This window comes from Tenrec ecaudatus, chromosome 2 (genome assembly GCF_050624435.1).
Source record: "Tenrec ecaudatus isolate mTenEca1 chromosome 2, mTenEca1.hap1, whole genome shotgun sequence".
Lineage (NCBI taxonomy): Eukaryota > Metazoa > Chordata > Mammalia > Afrosoricida > Tenrecidae > Tenrec > Tenrec ecaudatus.
The window spans coordinates 191,392,214-191,412,374 of record NC_134531.1 but is presented as its reverse complement, the minus strand read 5'-3'; positions in this window follow the sequence as shown (position 1 = coordinate 191,412,374).

The window sequence follows — 20,161 nt, the reverse complement described above, 5'->3', positions numbered from 1 at the left end:
AGTGTTAAATCACTCCTCCAAATTAGCAAGGATGCTCATTACCACACCAACCACCTCCCATTAGGCAGAAAATGTGTCTCTCCAGAGGAAGCTTCCCCCAGACCTGAGGCCATCGCCCCACACTCCCTGGCTGAGTGGGCCGGGGCGGCCCCCTCACTGCTCAGCCCTCCCTGAGAGTCCCTGCCCAGAGGTCCTCGCAGCCGCCCCCACAGACAGGCCCGCTGTCACATTTGCTGCTGGATTTCAAAGCAGCCAAAAAAAAAACGGCAGAACCGCTTGCAAAGCAGCAGGAGACCAAAAATCATTTACTTATGGAAATGTTCTCAGGGTTCAGGCCTTCTGCGTTCTATCATTTGGATGTGAGCTTCAGGGAGCTTTGAGTGGTCGGGGTCCCCTCTCCTGCAATCCGCTGGCCCGCCTAAGGGGGTTGGGGGTGGATGTAGAGGGTTAGAAATCATCTAAATGTCTGGACCTCCCACCCAACAAGTGTGCTGGAGGCTTCTTTAAAAAACTCCCTTCCACGGAGCATGATAGTGGGGCAGGAGGAAAGTCAAGGGAGATGGAGGAAAGAGCTTGGAGGCAAAGGGCATTTATAGAGGTCTAGACAAAGACGTGTACATGCAAATATATATAGGAGGATGGGGAAATAGACCTATGTGTCTATATTTATAGGTTTAGTATTAAGGTGGTGGAAGGACCTTGGGCCTCTACTCAAGCACTCCCTCAACGCATGTATACTTTCTTCTATTAAAGTGGCATTCTATGATACTCACCCTCCCGACACAACTGCTGAAGCCAAAGCGGGTGAACAAGTAAATGTGGTGAAGAAAGCTGATGGTGCCTGGCTATCAAAAGAGATAGTGTCTGGGGTCTTAAAGGCTTGAAGATAAACAAGCGGCCATCTAGCTCAGAAGCAAAAAAGCCCACATGAAAGAACACACCAGCCTGTGTGATCACGTGGTCCTGAAGGGATCAGTTATCAGTCATCAGAGAACAAAATATCATATCATTGGGTGCACACCTCCATGATACGATCACTGAGGACAAACGGGTGCATAAGCAAATGTGGCGAAGAAAGCTGATGGTGCCCGGCTATCAAAAGAGATAGTGAGTGTCTGGGGTCTTAAAGGCTTGAAGGTGAACAAGCGGCCATCTAGCTCAGAAGCAACAAAGCCCACATGGAAGAAGCACACCAGCCTGTGCGATCACGAGGTGCCAAAGGGATCAGGGATAAGGCATCATCAAAAAAAAAATCTTACCATAGTGAATGAAGGGGGAAGTGCAGAGTGGAGACCCAAAGCCCATTTGTTGGCCACTAGAGACCCCCTCACAGAGGGGTCTAGGGGAGGAGTGAGTCAGTCAGGGTGCGATGTAGCACCGATGAAGAATACAGCTTTCCCCCAGATCCTGGATGCTTCCTCCCCACCAACTACCATGATCCGAATTCTACCTTGCAAGTCTGGATAGAGCAGAGATTGTACACTGGTGCATATGGGAGCTGGAGGCACAGGGAATCCAGGGTGGATTATACCTTCAGGACCAGGGTGTGAGGGGTGATACTGGGAGAGTAGAGGGTGAGTGGTTTGGAAACGGGGAACTGATTACAAGGATCTACATGTGACCTCCTCCCTGGGGGACAGACAACAGAGAAGGGGGTGAAGGGAGATGCCAGATAGGGCAAGATATGACAAAATCATAATTTATAAATTATCAAGGGCTCATGAGGGAGCGGGGAGTGGGGAGGGAGGGGGAAAAAAAGAGGACCTGATGCAAAGGGCTTAAGTGGAGAGCAAATGCTTTGAAAATGATTAGGGCAAAGAATGTGCAGATGAGGTATGTATGTATGTATATGTATGGATTGTGATAAGAGTTGTATGAGCCCCTAATAAAATGTTTAAAAAAACAAAACAAAAAAACTCCCTACCATCAAGTTGTTGCCCACTCAGGGAATCCTTATCAGACATGGTCAAATGGCCCCTGTGGGTTTGCTAGACGGTAACTGTTGACGGGAAAGGAAGGCCAATCTTTCTCCCCAGGAGCTGCTGCTGCTGGTTTCAAACTCCCAACCAAGGATTGGCAGCCTAAGGCATAACCACTACACCACGAGAGCTCCTCTTAGATGCAACTCATTCTAGGAGTGAAAAGTCTAATCTTTGCCCTGTGGGGAGGCTGGTAGGTTTGAACTGCTGGTCTTATGGTGATCAGCCCCATGTGTAACCCACTACGCCAGCAGGGAGCAGGAAATTGATTAGAAGGTGGCTCCTCCCAGACAGTGTAAGACTATTAAATAACGACAATTCTCTCTCTCTCTCTCTCTCTCTCTCTCTCTCTCTCTCTCTCTCTCTCTCTCTCTCTCTCTCTCTCTCTCTCTCTCTGACGAGGCCTGGTGGGCTACCTGATGGGCTCCTAACCCAGCTGTTCCACAGGAGAGAGGCAAGGCTTTCTACTCCCCTGACGAGTTCCAGGCTCAGAAGCCCACAGGGGCAGTTCTACACTGTCCTGTAGGGTCGCTGTGAGTCGGCATTGACTCGATGGCAGTGAGGGAGTTTTTCCATGTTGTCTGAGAAGATGGGAGAAGCGTAATTCAAGAAGAAATGGCGCACAGACAACACACATGGGCTCTACATAGCCCCCATTGGCTCCTCAGTGGGTTCTGTGCCTGAGGACAGGGAGTGGTGGCCCAGCGCTGGGATTTCAGCACCGGAGGCAGCAGCCACACACCTGGCTGAATTTCTCCTAAGCAGCCGGGAAGCCCTTGAGATCACAGTAGGGGCAAAGCTCCCATTTAGTCTGTTCCAGGATTTGCCTGCTCATTCACTTACTCACCAAATATTGGTTGGTCCTGCCTCCTGCCTGGCACCATTCTCCAGGCAGGACTTTGAAGCCCGCTCCCCTCTTCTTCCACCTACTGCTGAGAACTTGCATTTCCTCCAGGAACACTGAATGAAGGCTCTGTATTTTGACAAGTTTCCAGGGTGATTCTAAGAGATCTCCAGGTGATTCTTAGGCACGTAGAAGATCTTGTTAAAATGTAGATTCTCATTCAGACTAGCTGGGGTGTGGATGCAAAATTCTCGTCCTTTTTTTTTTTTCCGTGTGGGGTGTGGGCAGGGATGGAAATCAGAATAAACCAGTTGGAAGCTTTGCATCAGGGCTGGGAATGCTCAGGAGAATACTAAATCACAAGGTCTTTGCCTTTATAGAGTCTAGTCCTCTGGTTTACGGTTCTTCAGAGAAACAAAATCAATGGAATATATAAAGATAGATCCTGCTCGGAGCCAGGGGACACTAGATGGTTTAAAACGAGGAAAGGTGTGCGACAGGGTTGTATCTTCTCCCCACACTTAGTGAATCTGTTTGCTGAACAAATCATCAGAGGAGCTAGAGTTTATGAAGAAGAGTGTGGCATGGGGATAGTAGGAAGGTGTGTTAACAGCCTGTGATATGCAGATGACACCACTGTGCTCGCTGAACGTGAGGAGGACTTGAAGCGCTTGCTGATGAAGGTCATGGTTTGCAGCTTGCAGTGTGGATGACAACAGTGTAAAAAGACCCAAATCCTCACAGTTGGACCCACAGGTAACATGGTGATCAATGGGGAACAGAGTGCCGCTGTCAAGGACTTGACCTTGCTTGGATCCACAGTCAAGACCGTTGGAAGCCCCAGGGAAGAGCTCAAAGGATGCACTCCGTGCAGTGGGTCAGTCTGTCCCACAAGACTCTGTAAAGTGCTGAAAAGCAAGGATGTTACTCTGATGCCTCAAATGTAGCCGACCCAAACCGTGGTATTTTCAATATCTTCGGATGCATGTGTATGCATGCTGACTCAGTGTAAAGAAGGGAAAAAATCCTCCCAACTGGACCAACAGTTAACATCAGCTAAATAGAGAAAAGGTTGAAGTTGTCAAGGCTTTTGTCTTGCTTTGTGCCACAATAGATGCTCGTGGAAGCATCAGTCAAAAGATCAAAAGACATGTTGTATTGGGTAAATCTGCAGCACAAGACTTCTTTAGCATATTGGAAAGCAAGGCGGTTACTTTGAGACTAAGGTGCACCTGACTTCTGTTGCTTCATATGCATGTGAAAGTTGCGCATTGACTAAGGAAGACTGAAGAAGAATAGATACACTTCAATAGAGGTGCTGGAGAGCAATATTGGAAGTATCATGGGCTGCTAAAAGGAGAAATAAATCTGTCTTGCAGGAAGTAAGGTCGGAGTGCTCCTTGGAGGCAAGGATGGAGAGACTTTGTCTTACCTTCTTTGGACATGTTGTCAGGAGAGACCAGTCCCTGGAGAAGGACACCCTGCTTGTCAAGTGGAGGGCGGTGCAAAGGAGGAAGGCCCTTAAGGAGATGGACTGACACGGGGCTGCACCGGTGGGTTCAGTCACAGGAACAATTGAGAGGATGGGGCAGGACCGGGCATCATTTTGTTCTGATGTGCATACGCTTGTGTGACTCGTAACCAACTGGATGACACCTAACCACCACCTGTGCGCGTGAAAGTTGGACGCGGACTAAGGAAGACCTAAGAAGAATCCACGCCTTTGGATGATGGTGCTGGTGAAGCCTGCTGCGGTGCCGCGGGCTGCCAAAGGAACCGACACAGCCGTCTTGGAAGAAGCACAGCCAGAGTGCCCCTGACAGGCACGGACAGTGAGACTTTGTCTCAAGTATTGCGGACGTGGTGTCCAGGGAGACCAACCAATCTTTGGAGAAGGACATCATGCTTGGTCAATTAGAGGGGCAATGACTGGATGGACATGGTGGCTGGGACAATGGGACTGAGCAGTATTTTCTTCTGCTGTGCATGGGGAGGCTGTGAGGCAGAAACGACCCCACAGCCCCAACAACAGCAACACACCCCATCTCTCCCTCTCATTCTCTCACTCCCTCTCTCTCTCCCCGCCCCCCCCCCCACACTCTCTCTGGATGTTAAGAAAGTGGCTCATGCAGTTGTGGGAGTGACAAGTCCAAAGTCCTTCAGCGACAAAGAACGTCCATAGTATAGTCTTGAGGCAGAATTCCTTCTCCTGCGGACATCTCAGGTTTTCCCTTTTCTTTGTCCTTCTAAGGCCTTCAGCTGTTTGGATGAGGGCCCACCTTCACTATGGAGGTAATCTGCTTCACCTGAGGGCGACTGATTTAAAAGTTATTCACATGCAAATACCTTCATAATTCCATCTACACTGGTGTTTGCCAAACAACTGGGCACAGAAGCCTAGCCAAGTTGACAAATGAGCCATCAAACTCACTGTAGTAGATACAGACAATAAACAAATAAAGCCTACAAGGGAAGGAGAGGTTGTTTTAAACCCTCACTGCCATCCAGTCCATTCTGACCGATAGTGCCCCTACAGGACAGGGAGGAGCTGCCCGTATGGTTTCTGAGGCTGTAACTGCCCGTTCCACCCAGGAGTGACTGGCATTTTTGAACTGTGGCCCCAGGAGCAACCAAGGACACCACCAGGGTTGGGTTCTGCTGTGCCACCAAACCCAAAACTGAACTCATTGCCATGAAGAGGTGCTAGCTCATAGCGACCCAGGCCATCAAGGAGGTGCTAGCTCATAGCGACCCAGGCCATCAAGGAGGTCCTAGCTCATAGCAACGCGGGGCTCCCTGGCTAGAGAGACGTGCCCTGGAGAAGAACGAAGCAGAGGGCTGCCCAAAGAAGAAAGAAGGCGGGTGGGATAGCCACGTCTAGCTGGGGTGCGCTCCACACTTCAGACCAGTAGCTTCGGTCTCATGAAGAATGCTTTAGAAATGGAAGTTCCTGGATTCCGCTCAGACGTCGGACAGGGCCCGGTGATCTCAACCCCGGCCGCCCTCCAGTTTCCCTTGCTCAAGAGAATTTTAACTTTCATACTGTCGGCTAAGTTTAATCATATTAGAATTCTATTATTAGAAGTAACATTTTATTATTTTATTTATTATACTGAACATATGTATTACATGTAATGGTTTATTAGTGGAATTAGAAAAATATTATTTGGTAATACCATTATTACCAAATGTCCCATGGAGATTGTTTGTATTCTTTCTCAAGAAAATGATCATGCTATCTCTAAAGGGGACCGGGGACATATATAAACCAAAAGCACGGAAGGGACTTTGAGCTCGTACTTAAATCATAAGCCCCAATGCAAAATCAACTGGTTCTGACAATGAAACCTTCCTTGACATGTGTCCTCATGCAGAGATCACTGACCATCTGGCTGCCACTGCAAAGGGGAGTCAAGGAGTTAAGTGGTGCCCAGCCGTCAGAGAGAATCGTGTCTGGGGTCTTTGGGGATTGTCTTACACCCAGCAGCCATCTAAGCGGGATGTCAGCGAAGTCAACACAGAAGAAGCACTCCAGCCCAAAGCATCCAAGATCAGAGGGAGACGCTGTATTGACACTTAGATTCTGAGCACCCAGTTTACAGAACAATGTGATGACAGTGAAAGCCCCAAATCCATTGACACAGCCTCCCCATGGACTCAACTTCCACTGAATTCCCTCAGTCCACGCATCGGGGATGAGACCAGTCTTGCCTCCAGACAGACAGAGTGCTATGCAAGGGGGATCGCTGCAGCTACCACTGGATCAAGTTTAACATCTTTTCATGTATCTTCTCTCTTGACCCATTTCTAGCTTGTCTAGTTTCTAGTAACTCATCTACTTTCTGAAATCTTTTGGATTGAAGTTTCCCCTATTGTTGTGGGTTTCTATAGAGACAGAAACCACATTAGTAGTTATGGCAGGGGAGGTTAGGGAAAAGTGGGGAGCTAATAATAATGGGTTCAAGAATAAAGAAAATGCTCTAAAATTGTGGTGATAAATGCACCACTCTTTAATATGTTTAAACCATTGTATTGTGTGATGCATGAATTATACATCAGTGAAATTGTTTTTGTGTGTTTGTTTAAAGAATAAGAAACCCTGTGGAAACTCTGAGCTTTGAAAAGTCTGAAGGGCAAATCTTATGGACAGAGGGGCAGCCTATCATCTTTTCGGTAATTAGGCTTCTGACACTTTCTCAGATAACTTGGAAGATGTAGGCAAATTATTGTTGTTGCTATTTAATGCTTATTACACACATTGTGTGAGGGGAGCCATCTTTCCTTCTGGTTTCTCATCCATTTCAAAGGCAAATCTGTCCTGGAAGAAGTACATCCAGAATGCTCTCTAGAAGCGAGGATGGGGAGACGTCCTCTCTCATGATTTGGACATGTGATCAGGAGGGATCAGTCCCTGGAAAGGGACATCGTGCTTGGCAGATGGCTGCGACAATGGGCTTGAACACAACCACCACTGTGCGGCACCACTGTGCTGGACCAGGCAGTGTTTCGCTCCGTTGTGCAGAGGGTCACTGCGTGTCGGAAGGGACTCCACATGGAGACACGGTGCGCTGAGTGCTCCAATCAGGGTGGTTCCCCGGCGCCAATGGGAGGAGGAAGGTCACCCAGGGCAACGAAGGGGAAGCCACGTGACAGAGGCGCAAAGACACCAGGAAGGACAGGGCCGAAGGCAGCAGGAGGTGACACTGGAGCAGCTGGCAGGGCTTCACAGGCCTTCAGACTCTGCTCCACAGGGAAACCTCCCCACTGTGTCTTCTCTCCCCTCTTCCTTCCTCCTGGGGCCTCACGGGGCTGTGTTGGGGAAATGGCTCTTTAGGCTCCTGCCCCACCTCTGGGGACCTTTAAATTCTACCCTCTGTCCAGGTGAGGCCACGAGTCACTTCCTTCCTCCTGTCCAGGATGGCAAGAGATGGCAGAAAGGAGAATTTGCTTTTCTTGGAAATCAGGTAAAAGAAGTGTGGAAAGAGAGTAGAGCTCGGCTGGGAGGCAGGTGGATGAGGGCGAGCATCTTGGCTCTGTCCCTCCCCAACTGAGTCACCTGGACAAACCGCTTCATCTAGGGCTTCTAACCCCGTACTCTTCCTGTAGAAGTGCAATTCTGAAACTGCTCTTTGTGAGGCACCCAGTGCAGGCAGCTGTTCTGTCAGGAGTAACGTGACTGATCATGACAGCAAAGTTCAAGCCACACTTTGTTCATTTTACAGGGTCACGAGCCACCTACTCACGTGGCGCAGTGAGTACACGTTGGGCTGCTAACTACAAGGTCAGCAGTTTGGACTCACCAGCCAACCCACGAGTCTGACTGGGCCTCGCAGCAGTGAGTCTAACACTTGTGGGTCGGGAGTTAATTCTCGATTTTCATGCAGGAGACCTGGGTTCAATCCCTGGCCAATGCACCTGTCATGTAGCTGCCACCTGTCTGTGAGGGCTCGCGTTTTACTGTGAGGTGGAATGGGTTTCAGTATAAGATGGAACAGGAAGGAAGGCTTGATGATCCACTTCAGAAAATCCACCAATGACAACCCTCAGGGGCACACTGTGGTTCAATCCACAGCTGGTCCTGATGGACCGGGCCAGGCCGGGCAGCATTCTGCTTCACAGTGAGTCAGATGATATGGTCCTCAGGACCATGCCATATGAATGGAAAGCTATTTCTAGCGAACCATGCCGAGCAAGGCAGTGATGGACAGGTCAGACAAGGATAGGGCCATGGAGACTCCCAGGCCTTCTCTTCTTAAAATTGCATTCTGATTTTCCATCAGGGAGCTGCCCTCCTTCCTCTCTCCATCCCTGAAAATCAGAGGGGGCTCCCTCCTCCCAGCTTCAGGGACAGACCCAGGACCCAGGCCTAGCCGTTCAACATGTACCAGTCCTCCCTCCCTCCCCCTGTTGCCATGGTGATTGGTTTAGGAATGGACCAATGAGTATCAGCCCTGGGACTTTGAACACTTGGCAAAGGTTTCTCTTTCCACCAAGTTTGCTAACTCAGCAGAATGGGGGACTGGACTGCAGGGCTCAAGTAGCCTCTGCTTGGGGAGGGACTCCTGTGAAGTGGAGAGAGACCAAGCCCTGTCAACACCATTTGAGAGCCAAAATCCATCTGGGCAGCCCTGTCCCTGCATTTATCAACGAAGTGAGACATTTCTCTTTTCCTTGCGTCAAGTCTACTTGACGTTTTGTCCCTTGCAACTAGGGAGCTGTGAGTGATACAGAGGACTTCTCAGAGAGGACAGCTCAAGCCTCCAGCAAGGCTTAGAATCAATGTCTAGGGGGAGATGGGATTGATGGTGGGAAGGACATGTGTGTTTTGCTTCTTGGGTCAAGCCAGGTTGTCTATAAAAAAATCAGTCATGCTCATCGATATATAAGAAAGAACTTTATATCAAGTTGTAATCTTCTATGAAGAGAAGGTATGTCAGCCCAGTCCAACTCAAACCCACGAGTCTGATGCAAGCCAGGGCCTCCTTCAGACTCACAGGGCTGCGGATGCAGACAGGTGAGGCAGGGATGCAGGAAGTTCACAGGCTGGTGGGTGCAGATTCCCATAGACCCAAAGCCAGTGGAAACAGAGCAGGGCACTGGGAGTTCTCAGGGTTGGGCAGCCCACATGCGCCCCCCCCCCAGGGGCAGAGGTAGGCAGAGTCCAAGGAGCAGGAAGGCAGGCGGAGGGTGGTGGCAGAGAGAGAGGGGAGTTCCCAGTTTCGCCCTTAGAAGAGGGCCCGATCTCCAAGGAGGCACTGCCAGGCTGTGGCCCGACTGACAGGTTGGCCCCCATGCCTACAATTTTCATACAAACTCAAGTAGACATAACATTATCCAATGACCACCCTTCTCCAGCACCCCTGCCCCCTCCCCGTGCACACAGTCACGCGTTTCCCAGAACTGATCCCATCTGCAGCTCAGGAGTGGGTGCAGGGAGCTGACCTGGTAAACATGCCCCGTGCCCCATTTCCACCTCCTGCTGCACGGAGAGGGTGTGTGTGTGTGATGCAGGTAGGGGGGAGGGGGGAGGGCCATGGTTCAAGTCAGCATGATCAAGATGAGCCCCGATTCTGGGCCTTGCATTCCAGGGCTCTTCCTGGGGAGCATGCATGAGGAGACTTGTGGCGTGGAAGCTTTTGGCAGCTATCTTGCAACCTCGAGGAGCGATTCTGCTGAGAGTAGAGTCGGTTCTGGTCACATGGTTGGAGCCCTGGATCCAGGCGTGTCTGAAGGCGGAACAACCCACGGACCATTCCGCTGGGTACGCCAAAAAGTCCCTTTGAGCTGAAGCCAGAAGGGCTCAGTTTCCTGTTGCATGTAACTCAGGTGAGGCTCCATCTCCATCTCCCTCAGGCCCGCCTCTCAGCCAGCGCGGGTGTGCTGCACTTTGTTCTAATCTGCGTCTTGCAGCCGCCCTGAAAGTACTTCATTTTCCTCCAGTTCTCACACCACCAGAATGCAGGGACCTGGCGGCGGGGTGGGTGGGTGGGGGGACTGGGAACTGCGACTCCTAAAGGGGTCAAGGACCGATGGAAGGCTGTCTGCCACAAGGGCTGGAATGAGCTGGGAGCCCCAGGTGCTCTAGAGGAGGTCATAACTCATGGGGGGAGGGGCTTGTCTGCCCTTCCCCCAGCCCAGTCTGGCCAAGGACAGCCAGCCATCCCACTTCTCTGGCCTCTTAGTTCCCCCTTTCCCCAGCTGTCCTGGGAGTCACTCCACATCCTTAGCACCGAGGGACGAGAGACGGCTGGGACTGGCAGAAGGAGTCATGGGTCCGATGCTGCCCATCCATCAGGCTGCCCATCCATCCATAGAGCTCAACGACTTGGGGGGTGGGGCAGATTCTGATTTACTGGACCTGCAAGAGGGGGCTTTGCTTTCAGCCACCACAAAGATCAAAGCTCCGAGAAGAGGGCAGTGGTTAGGGTGGTGGCACAGGTGTACAGATGACACTTCCTGGAGAGGCACCCTTATGCCTGGAGGGACACAAGGAAGGCCAGCCCCAAGCAAGCCAAATAACCAGCCCAATCAATACTTGGGGGGCCAGAAGGTAAGAGCCCCAATGCTACCCCCAACCAATTCAAAGAACCCTTCCCAAACCTCTATCACCTCTCTTCCAGGAGCACATTCAAAATGGTTCAGCGTCTGACCAACCAGCCTGGGCTGTCCTACAATACAGCCTCCAGCAAAACGAGGCTGTCCTGAACCCCTGGTCACAGACTTGTTCATCTTTATACAAAGAAGGTAGGAAAGCTCCAAAATCTACCTGTGGCGGGTGCCCAGGCTGACCTCAAGGGGTGTGTGCTGTGAGACCTAAAGTTCTCAGGAGGTTGTCCACAACAAACCAAAAACAAGGCAGCGGGGCCTGTGGTGGGTCCACATGTGCTGGACGTGTCCAGCACAGGACCGAGCGTGCTTTCCTTATCAAGGAGCAGAAACCATTGTGCAAGTGTCAGGGCCACAAGCACGGAGCCAGAAAGTTAAATAAACACAAATGAAATGGTTTTGAATAATAAATCAAAATTTTAAAAAAACAACTGTCACTATGTATTACAGTTAAAATAAAACCCCAGTGCCTTCAGTGAGCCCTGCCTCAGACTGAGTTCTCTATAAAAACAAAACTAGTGAATACAGATAAATGCAGGTGTAGTTACAGTTGGTACAGGTATAGACAGAGAGAGAAGCAAAACCAGTCTTTCTCTGTGTGTTTCACACACAACACACACACACACAGACACACATCTAGAGGGAGACATTCATAGCTCACAGTTGCAGAAGTGGGACAGATAAACCTAGGCAGATTTCAAGGTCAGATGTTAAGCCAGAGGCTTCTCCTGACTCAGCTGCAGGAGCAGATGAATCCAAGATCAGATAGAAGATGACAGGCTTCTGGCCGCAGAGATGGATGAGCCCCAGATCAGCGTGTCAGATGACAGGACTCTGACAACTCCTAGGATTGGCAGGCAATATGGCAGGCTCTTGGCCAAGCCCAAAGAACCAGAGGTTAATGAGCCAAGGGCAGGATCCAGATCCAGCAAAGAGCAAACAAACTTTCCCACGGTGTCCACTTATATGGGAAGGCAGCCGTACACTCCATGAAACGTCCCTTCAATTGCATCAAGGCTGAGATCTGAGTCAGAGGTTTGCACGCCACACTAATTGCCTTACAACTGGCAGGTTGCTTACCAAAGAGCCCATTATGGAGTTGACTGCACTGTGTTAGGTCACAACATGGGGGTTACTTGGTCTTAACTGCCAAACCATTGAGAATCCTGGCCTGGCCAAGTTGACACAAAACCTGTCACAAATCCCTCTCCACCTAGCCTACCACACAGCCATCATCCAACCCTCTGCTGCCATTCTTCCACTATTCTTTAAATCATGCTGCCACACTGCCTGTTCTTTAAACACTGGTGCTCACACCTGCCTCGGGCCTCTGCACTTACGTCCCCTCCACCTGAGTGCACTGCCCCAGCATCCTGCATGGGTGGATGTATGTAAGGCCTAAAACGTCAGGTGCCACCTTGACAACGTTGTCTCAGGAGCCTTGGTCTCACCAGACAAGCCTCCCACTCTATGGTGAAGGTTCCCTACCCAGCTAGTTCTCCGTTAACTGGACCCGCTTCATCCCATCTGTTCCCCAACCCAACAAGCTTCACTTCCCTGCCAGCCTGTGAGATTATTCAAACAAGTTAATCACACATCCTTCTGCAGGAGCCAGGAACACCCCACCCTCTTGTTACTACAAAACCTGCCTCCCTTCCTGTTCACTCTGTTCCTGGGAGCCGCCCCCACCCTCACCCCCACCTCCACCCCCACCCACCGTGGCTCTGCCTGGTGTGCACTTCCCTCCCCTGGGTTTGACTGCGTGTGGCCCACAAGCAGTGGCCCATCGCCTGTCCCCAGTGCTACAAGTTTGGTCATGGAACATGACTCAGGGCAGGGGGTCCCTCTGACATCCATGCAGGGAGGTAGAAGGTGGTCAGAACACTGGGTTCCTCTCCCCATCCAGGGCTCGGGCCCACACAGCATCTGCAGAGCAACGGCTGTCCTCCCTGCCTCGGTCTCCCTCCGCCACACAGCCTGTCTCCGTTCCATCAGGCTGCGTCTTGTTGTGGGCCTTTGCTTCCAGCTCCCAGGGTCCCTGTGGGACAGACTGGAACTGCCCAGGGGCTGAACTGGAATCTGGTGTAAATACATCTTCAGGTCTTTTCTCCCATAATCGCGGCAGCACCAGGGCTCATCAGCACTTGTCCCAACGTGCTCCTTTTTCCGGTACCCGAGAAGTAGTCAACTAGAATAGATGCGCCTGAGGGCAGGGCTCGGTCCCCTGCTCCCTGGCTGGCACTCAGGATTTCGTTCCTGGCACGTCGTTCCCAAGCCACTTGCCTAACAGTCAGCTCCCACCCGGTCAGAGCAGCACTGCACCCCATAAAGTTCAGTGGCTGGGCTTTTCTAAAGAACATTGCCAGACCTTTCTTATGAGGTGCCTCAGGGTACTCTTGACCCTCCAGCCTTTCTGTTCAAGCAGCAGAGTACATGAACCCTTTCTGGCATACCAGACCCTCAGTAAATGTGGCGCCAATGCTGTGTGAATAAGCTATTATCTAGTGCATCACGGGAGGGGGGTGCAGGCAGCTCCCCCAGAGTCAACCACCTGGAACTAGGCACGCTTAAAAAAAGGGGGCTGCTGGTTAGTACCCCAATCTCCTGTCCCAGGTATGGAGGGGGACGGGGTCCATGGTGCAGCCACTACTATGGCTTCTTGGGAAGGAGGTGCAGTTCTGGAAGGAGAGGCTGTGTTGTGTTGCCAGGAGGTTGCCATGGGAACACCTCTGCATTTGCAGCCAAGGGCCCCCTCCCCCTTAAAGTTGGAGATGTGGAGATAGGGAGAGATTGTGCAAGTCCATGAGGTATTGACCAGCTGCTGTGGGCTAGGAAGAAGGACTTTCCGGTCACCCTACCTGTCCTCAGCCTTGTCCTGTACCTCTGGTCTCTGTCATGACTACCTCCCCATCCTGGTCCCCCTCTGTGTGGCCAGAGTAGGAAGAGCTAAAGGAGGCTGTCCAGGCATCTGTCCCCAGTGGGGCAGGGACCGTAGGAGGCGTCGGTGAGGCGGGGACAGTAAGCGTGTGCGAGCACTGCCCGTATGTATGTCTGACCCGGCATCTACTGCTTCCTGGACTCACCCTGGCAATCCACTGTCCTCGGGGCGCTCTCAACTCAGAGCGGCACTAGGGGACGGAGTCCAGCTGCCTCTGTGGCTTTCTGACATTGTAGCTCTTTATGGGACTAGGAAACCTCATCCTTCTCCCTTGGAGCAGCTGGTGGATTTGAACTGCTGACCTTGTGGTTAGCAGGCCCATGTGTAACCCATGACTATGTCATCAGGGCTCCTTTCACACAACTCCATAAGAGAGGAACAAGCTACCCATTTCACAGATGAAGGTTCAGAAGAGTCCCATGAACTGTTTGGAAATCGTTAGCGAGTTAAGTGGCTTTTCCACCCAGGGAGTCCAAATCCAGAATTTAACCCAGGCCCACATTCCCCGCCCCCATCCAGCAATTGTAAATCAGCAAACAGAGCAGCTTCCATATGTGGAACGGCTACTAGGGGCCAGGCATTTTGCTAAGTGCATCCCTTTGCTGCTTCAGATGGGAGGAGTTAGTCACTTACCTGAGTGGTGGAGTTTGAATCCGCACACTCTCTCAGAGTCCCAGCTCTTTCCCCTCCAGCCTGGTCACTCTGGAGGGTCTGCTTAGGGATGTGCACCACCCTGGCCGTCCGATCCTGTTCGACTCCTGCCGATGCCTGTGCTGTAGAGAGCTGTCCGCAGCATTGTCAATGGATGTGATCATTCGGAGGTAGACCCACCTCTCCTCCTTCCCCAGGACCACCCAGTGGGTTTGAACCCCCACCCCAACCCCAGACACCAATGGTTAGCCATGTGCAAACCATTTTGCCACCCAGGGGCCTTTCAAGGGAAGGTACAGTCCCCCCCTTTTCTAGGTAACCCCCCTGCATCCCCAGTGCCTGAAGAGGTCACCAGGGAGTCCCAAGATCTGCCAACAACAAATGCCCCCAGGTGGGCTGCAAAGCCCTCAGATTCCAGCCTGCAGTGGGGACAGCACCCACCTTTGGCAGATCAAGAGACCAGGTGACTGTCACTCCACCTCCTTAGCTTCTCTGAGTTGACATGTCATCATCTGAAACGTGGACTAGCCTCCTCCCACCCACCCCCAACACACACACACACACACACACACACACAAACACACATACAACTTGGGGTGGGATGGTATCTGAGGTTTCCCGGCGGGAGGGGTGCTTCCTCCCCTGTCACACTGTGACCCCAGCTGTGGCAGCACAGGGAGCAGGCCTTTAGGGGCAGGATGAACGGAAGTTTGCTTGCTGGGCGAAGCCCTCTCTCGCCCTCATCCTCCAACTGGGTACAGCCATTTTAGATGGAGATTAAATTATAAAAATTTCATTTAAATGCAGTTTTCTAGGAAAGTGCCAACTGCACACGGTGACTTGGAGCTGAGCAGCTATAGCAGGGCCAACGCCAGCCCAGCCCGGGGTTGCCCCTTGTCTTGCTGGGAGAACATGCTCCCCGGAGCCTCTCTTTGGCTCTTTCTCCCTCTGCCTCTTTGCTAGTCCTTCATCCATCACTAGGAACCAGCAGCAGAGATTGCAGGGGGAAGAGAGGGACTCATTGTTCTTTCAGACCATGTTTTGGCACCTTTTCAGAAAAAAAGAAACCTGTTTTTCCCAGGCCCCTGGCAAGAAAAAGCATGAGACATTCTGGCAGAGGGAAAGCCAGATGCCCTTCTACATTCCAGAGAGGAAGGATGGGGGTGGGGTTCCAGGGAAACCCTCCAATTTCCTCTCTGGTACTGGCTCCCGTCCAACATGTTACTGTTCTCACTAGTCTGGCAACCTCTTTGTGCCAACACTAGTCAGCTCTTGCTGTCACGATGCTGTGTAACAAACAACTCCCCAAGCCATGCACATTTCTTGTTCTTGTCCATAATCGCTTTGTTGACTAAGGTGCATTTGACCCAAGCCAAGGTTTCTTCAATTGCCTCAAACACGGGAGAAAGCTGGATCATGGAAGAGGAAGACAGTAAAATGGAAGCCTTGGACTGTGGTGTTGGCAAAGAATGTTGCATATCCTGTGGACTGCCGGAGCCAACAAATCAGTCTCAGAAGAAATACAACTGGAATATTCCTTAGAAGCAAGGATGCCAAGATTTCAGCTTTCTTTGAACACATTATCTAAAAACAAAACAAAACCAAAAAACTCACTGCTATTGAGCAGATTCCAACACATTAGTGACCCTTTAGGACAGGGTAGGACTTCCCCTGTGGGTTTCAGAGACTGTAACTCTTTATGGGAGTAGAAAGCCTCGTCTAAGCCTCATCTTTCTCCCAAGGAGCGGCTGGTGGCTTTGAACTATGGACCTTATGGTTAGTAGCCCAATGCATAACAACTATGCCACCAGGGCTCCTTGAACACATCTGGGAAAGACCAATTGTTAGAAGAGGAAGCCGTGCTTTGTCAAGTGGAGGGTCAGGAAACATGAGGGAAGCCCTCAAGGAGATGCACTGACATGCTTGGAACACGGGTTAAAGCATGCCACTGGTCTTCATGGTGGTGCAGGACCGGGCAGCATCCATTCTGTTACAAGAGCAGACTTCAAATGGTTCATGGGGAAATCCCATTATCTTTTATTTCCATGACTCCTGACAGTGATAATAGCCTGAGTCTTGACTGAAGTGGCCCTGCTTCATCCCAGAGCTTGGGTCCAGCTCTGTTCTGTGTGTCTCACATTCTGGGACCAGTGGCTACTGCCGGTGACATGCTCTCCTCACCATGGGCCAAAGAAGAGCAAGTAGCTAGCCGATCTTACACACAGATCCCCTCATATCCCCGAACATCCCATTGGTCAAGGTGAGTTACGTGGTCAAGAGCCAAACCCATAGGCTGGGAGGTAGCCTCCGCCCATTCTAGTGGGCCCTGAGGTGAAGCAAAATTACCTAGTCTGGTTCTTCTAGCCATGGCCTTTGTAACTCCCACCAAATGTCTGGGCAGTGTAGTGGACGCTCTATCAAGGATTGGTCACTTTTGCCATCCCTCTAGGTACAAAGCAAGCCACCTGAGAACTAGGAAAAGAGGGACTCCTACAAGAAGGGGGGCAGCCACACTCATCTGGGGTCCTTGTGTGGCGCAGCAGCAGCAACCGCGAGACCATGAGACAGAGCAGCGTGCTTCCTGGCCAACAGAATGCGTGCCGCGGAGTGCTTTCAGACAGGCATTTATCAGTGCCAGTGGAGCTCTGCACCACTTGCCGCAGGGGGCAGAGGCCCAGGGTTCCAGCGGCTATGAGGTCAAGGACCAGAGTGAAGTCTTCCTGCGCATCTGGCTGGGAAGAGGTGCTGCTGCAGACAAAAGGGCTGTATCCTCATTATGCTTTCCGATACTGAGTTTGGGGAATCTGTGAGCTTCCCTAAAAAACCCGACAAGAGCGAACGCTGTGAGTTCTGGGTACCCACTGCACGGACCATGGACCCCAGCAGAGACACAGAGTGCCACGGAGGGGCGCCTGCTGTCACAATAGGGTACAGAAGGGAGGAGGGTGGAATCATTCTTGGTGGATATGAAATTGGATTCCCTTTCTCCTTTATGTAGCTGAAGGCCAACAGACAGGGCCCTCACCCCACATCTTTAGTTCCACAGAAAAGTCATGTGGCACCCCAAAGTCTTCACCTCTGTATTAAATGAACACGGGTGGGCTAGCATTGAGTCAGTTCTAACACACAGCGGCCTCTCCAGTCAGTAGAACTGTGTTCTGTAGGGTTTCCAAGGGTTGATTTTGGGGGAGGAGGAAGATTATATCACCAGGCCTTTCTTCCAAGGCACTCTGGATGGGCTTGCACCTCCAACCTCTGGGAGTCAAGCATTTCACCATGTGTGCCACCGCGGGACTCCTAAATGAACAGAGCCGCCACAAAAGTCGCATGGCAGAGGCACGGCTGTACGAGGGCTCTCGGAAGTCTGTGGGAAAATGGAAGGAAGAGCTCATGGAACTTTCCCGCGGCCCCCTCCTACAGCGAATGCCATGATAGGAAAGGAATTAGGTGAATTACTGCCTTCATTCATTTTCCTCTGGGGGCACTCAGCAGCCCCCCACTTGAGCAGCTTTGCTTGCAGTTAAGGTAGAGCTGACCCCACTCCAGTTCCAGACATTGTGTCGCCCCATCCCCAGGAGTCCAGGATAGGCACATGACCTAATCCGGGTCAATGAGAGACTGAGTCCCAGAAAGAGCCCCCAAAGCCCTTCCCTTTCAACATGGAGTCTGGGGAACCGTTGGGAACTAGCTTGTGACCCCAAAGGAAAGCCACCTTGGGATGCCACGTGGAAAGGCGCGCAGAGGGTCGAGGGCTTGGGGAGAGGCTAATCGGGTCCTGGGAGGAAATCATGTCGCTGAATGCTGACTGCCCTCAACTTTTCACTTACAAGAGCAGAGATTCTCTTTTTCGGGTTCCCCGTTTGAATTTTGCTAGCCCGTCTCTGCAACCCAGAGACTGCTCAGTGAGCAAGACGGTGTCAGAGAAGAGAGAGACAAAAACACGGAGGTCCCCTAGCTCCCATGGCCTCCGTTCACACCAAGCACTAGCCTTACACCCTGGGTCTTGGGTCATTGTTGGGGTTTGCTCCCTGCCCTTCCCCCAGCCCCCCTGCAGCACCTCGGTCTTCCCACGGAGAGGAGACCCTACACTTCCTGCCTGCAGCCTCCAGTCTCTGGCTGACCTGAAAGCCCGAGCAGCGTGGAACTGCTACCTCATACATCAAAGATGCTTTTGCACGGAGGGAACGTATAGGCCATTTTTCTTTTTCAGCGTGTGTCCTCTTGCCCTCCTGTGTTCCAGCGACCCTGAATGCTGGAAGTGGGGCTGCGGAGGCAGGGGCTGATCCATCGAGATCTGTCTCCGGAGGCACTGCCCACCCACGGCAGATTACACACTGAGCAAGGTAAGCACGGGCTTAGTGATGCTTACTTTCTCACCTGTAGAGAACCATTTGTTAACCTTCTTCTCACCACGTCAAGACTCTTCTACAGAGGGCTGGCATCTGCTCTCTCCCACCCTCACCGCCCCTTCCTACAGAATTACAGGGTCCTTGTCACAAGTAAGCCAGTGCTGACCTTGTAAGCTGACTGCATAAAGTGCAGAGGTGGGGACCTGGGAGCTGTCTCCTCATCCCTCACCCTGAGATGGGAGAGAACTTCACTGTTTTGAAATCGTGTTTTTGGAAAGAGAGGGAGACCAAAAAGAAAAATGAAAACAAACCCACACTAGGTGTATGAGGTCTTAATCTAATGCTCCAGGCGTCGCAGCAGGCTGGACCAGGTAAGCCGTCATCCAGCCTAGAATAAAAATCGGGTAAATTAGTGCTTGTGAAATGAAAGGGTAGTGGGCTTATCTAGGGCCGGGCATAGTCCAGGGCCCCCAACCCTCCCCCCACCCTCCCACATCCTGGTGGCCCTCTCAGCCCCCAGCCTGCAAGGCAGGCTGGTTCCTCGCCCACCCCTCCCTTTGCCCTCACCCCAGGGTCCTACTTCACTCCTCCTCCCCCATCCCAGCATCCGCCCCCCACTCACCCCCTCTCCCAGCCCCAGGCCATCCCTCCCACTTCCCCACGCCACCCAGGTGGGTCGCCTGCCCAGCCAGTTTGCAGCCGGGACACACAGTGCCTCCCGCAGGCCACGCGTGGCTCTGGGACAAACGTCCGTGGGGAGAGGGCTAGGAGGACCCCGACGAACGTGCACGGGTGACCCCAATTCCAGATTCTAACCTAGGTCTCCAGGGGTGAGGGTGAAGAAAATGCCCAAATTAAAATGCTAATTACTGTCTCCAGCAGCTCGAAGCCAGACGGGACCTGGTGTCTATTATTAACAGCTTCCTGCCAGGGCCTGCTCGCCAGAGACCCGGTGATGGAAGAGGGGAGCGGGAGCCAGGGCTGCACTGGGGGTGGGGGGGGGGCAGCCCGCCTGCAGCTCACCTTGGGGACTCAGGGAGTGTCAACATCCACCTGAGGGACAGGATTAGGAAAACCCTTGCCTTTGTTTCCGAATAGCTGCAGAGCCCTTTCCAGCTCACCGGGCACCTCCGCTGTTCCTAATTAAGCATCAGGATTTGGAGCGGGCGGGAGGTTAAGCCCCCTTCCCCAGGTGCCAGGAAGCCACCCTGTGCACTTAAGCCCCAGTCCGGAGGAGGCCTGGGGCCTGGGACTGCCCAGCGTGCAGCTTGAAGGAACAGGAGAGTTTGCTGCC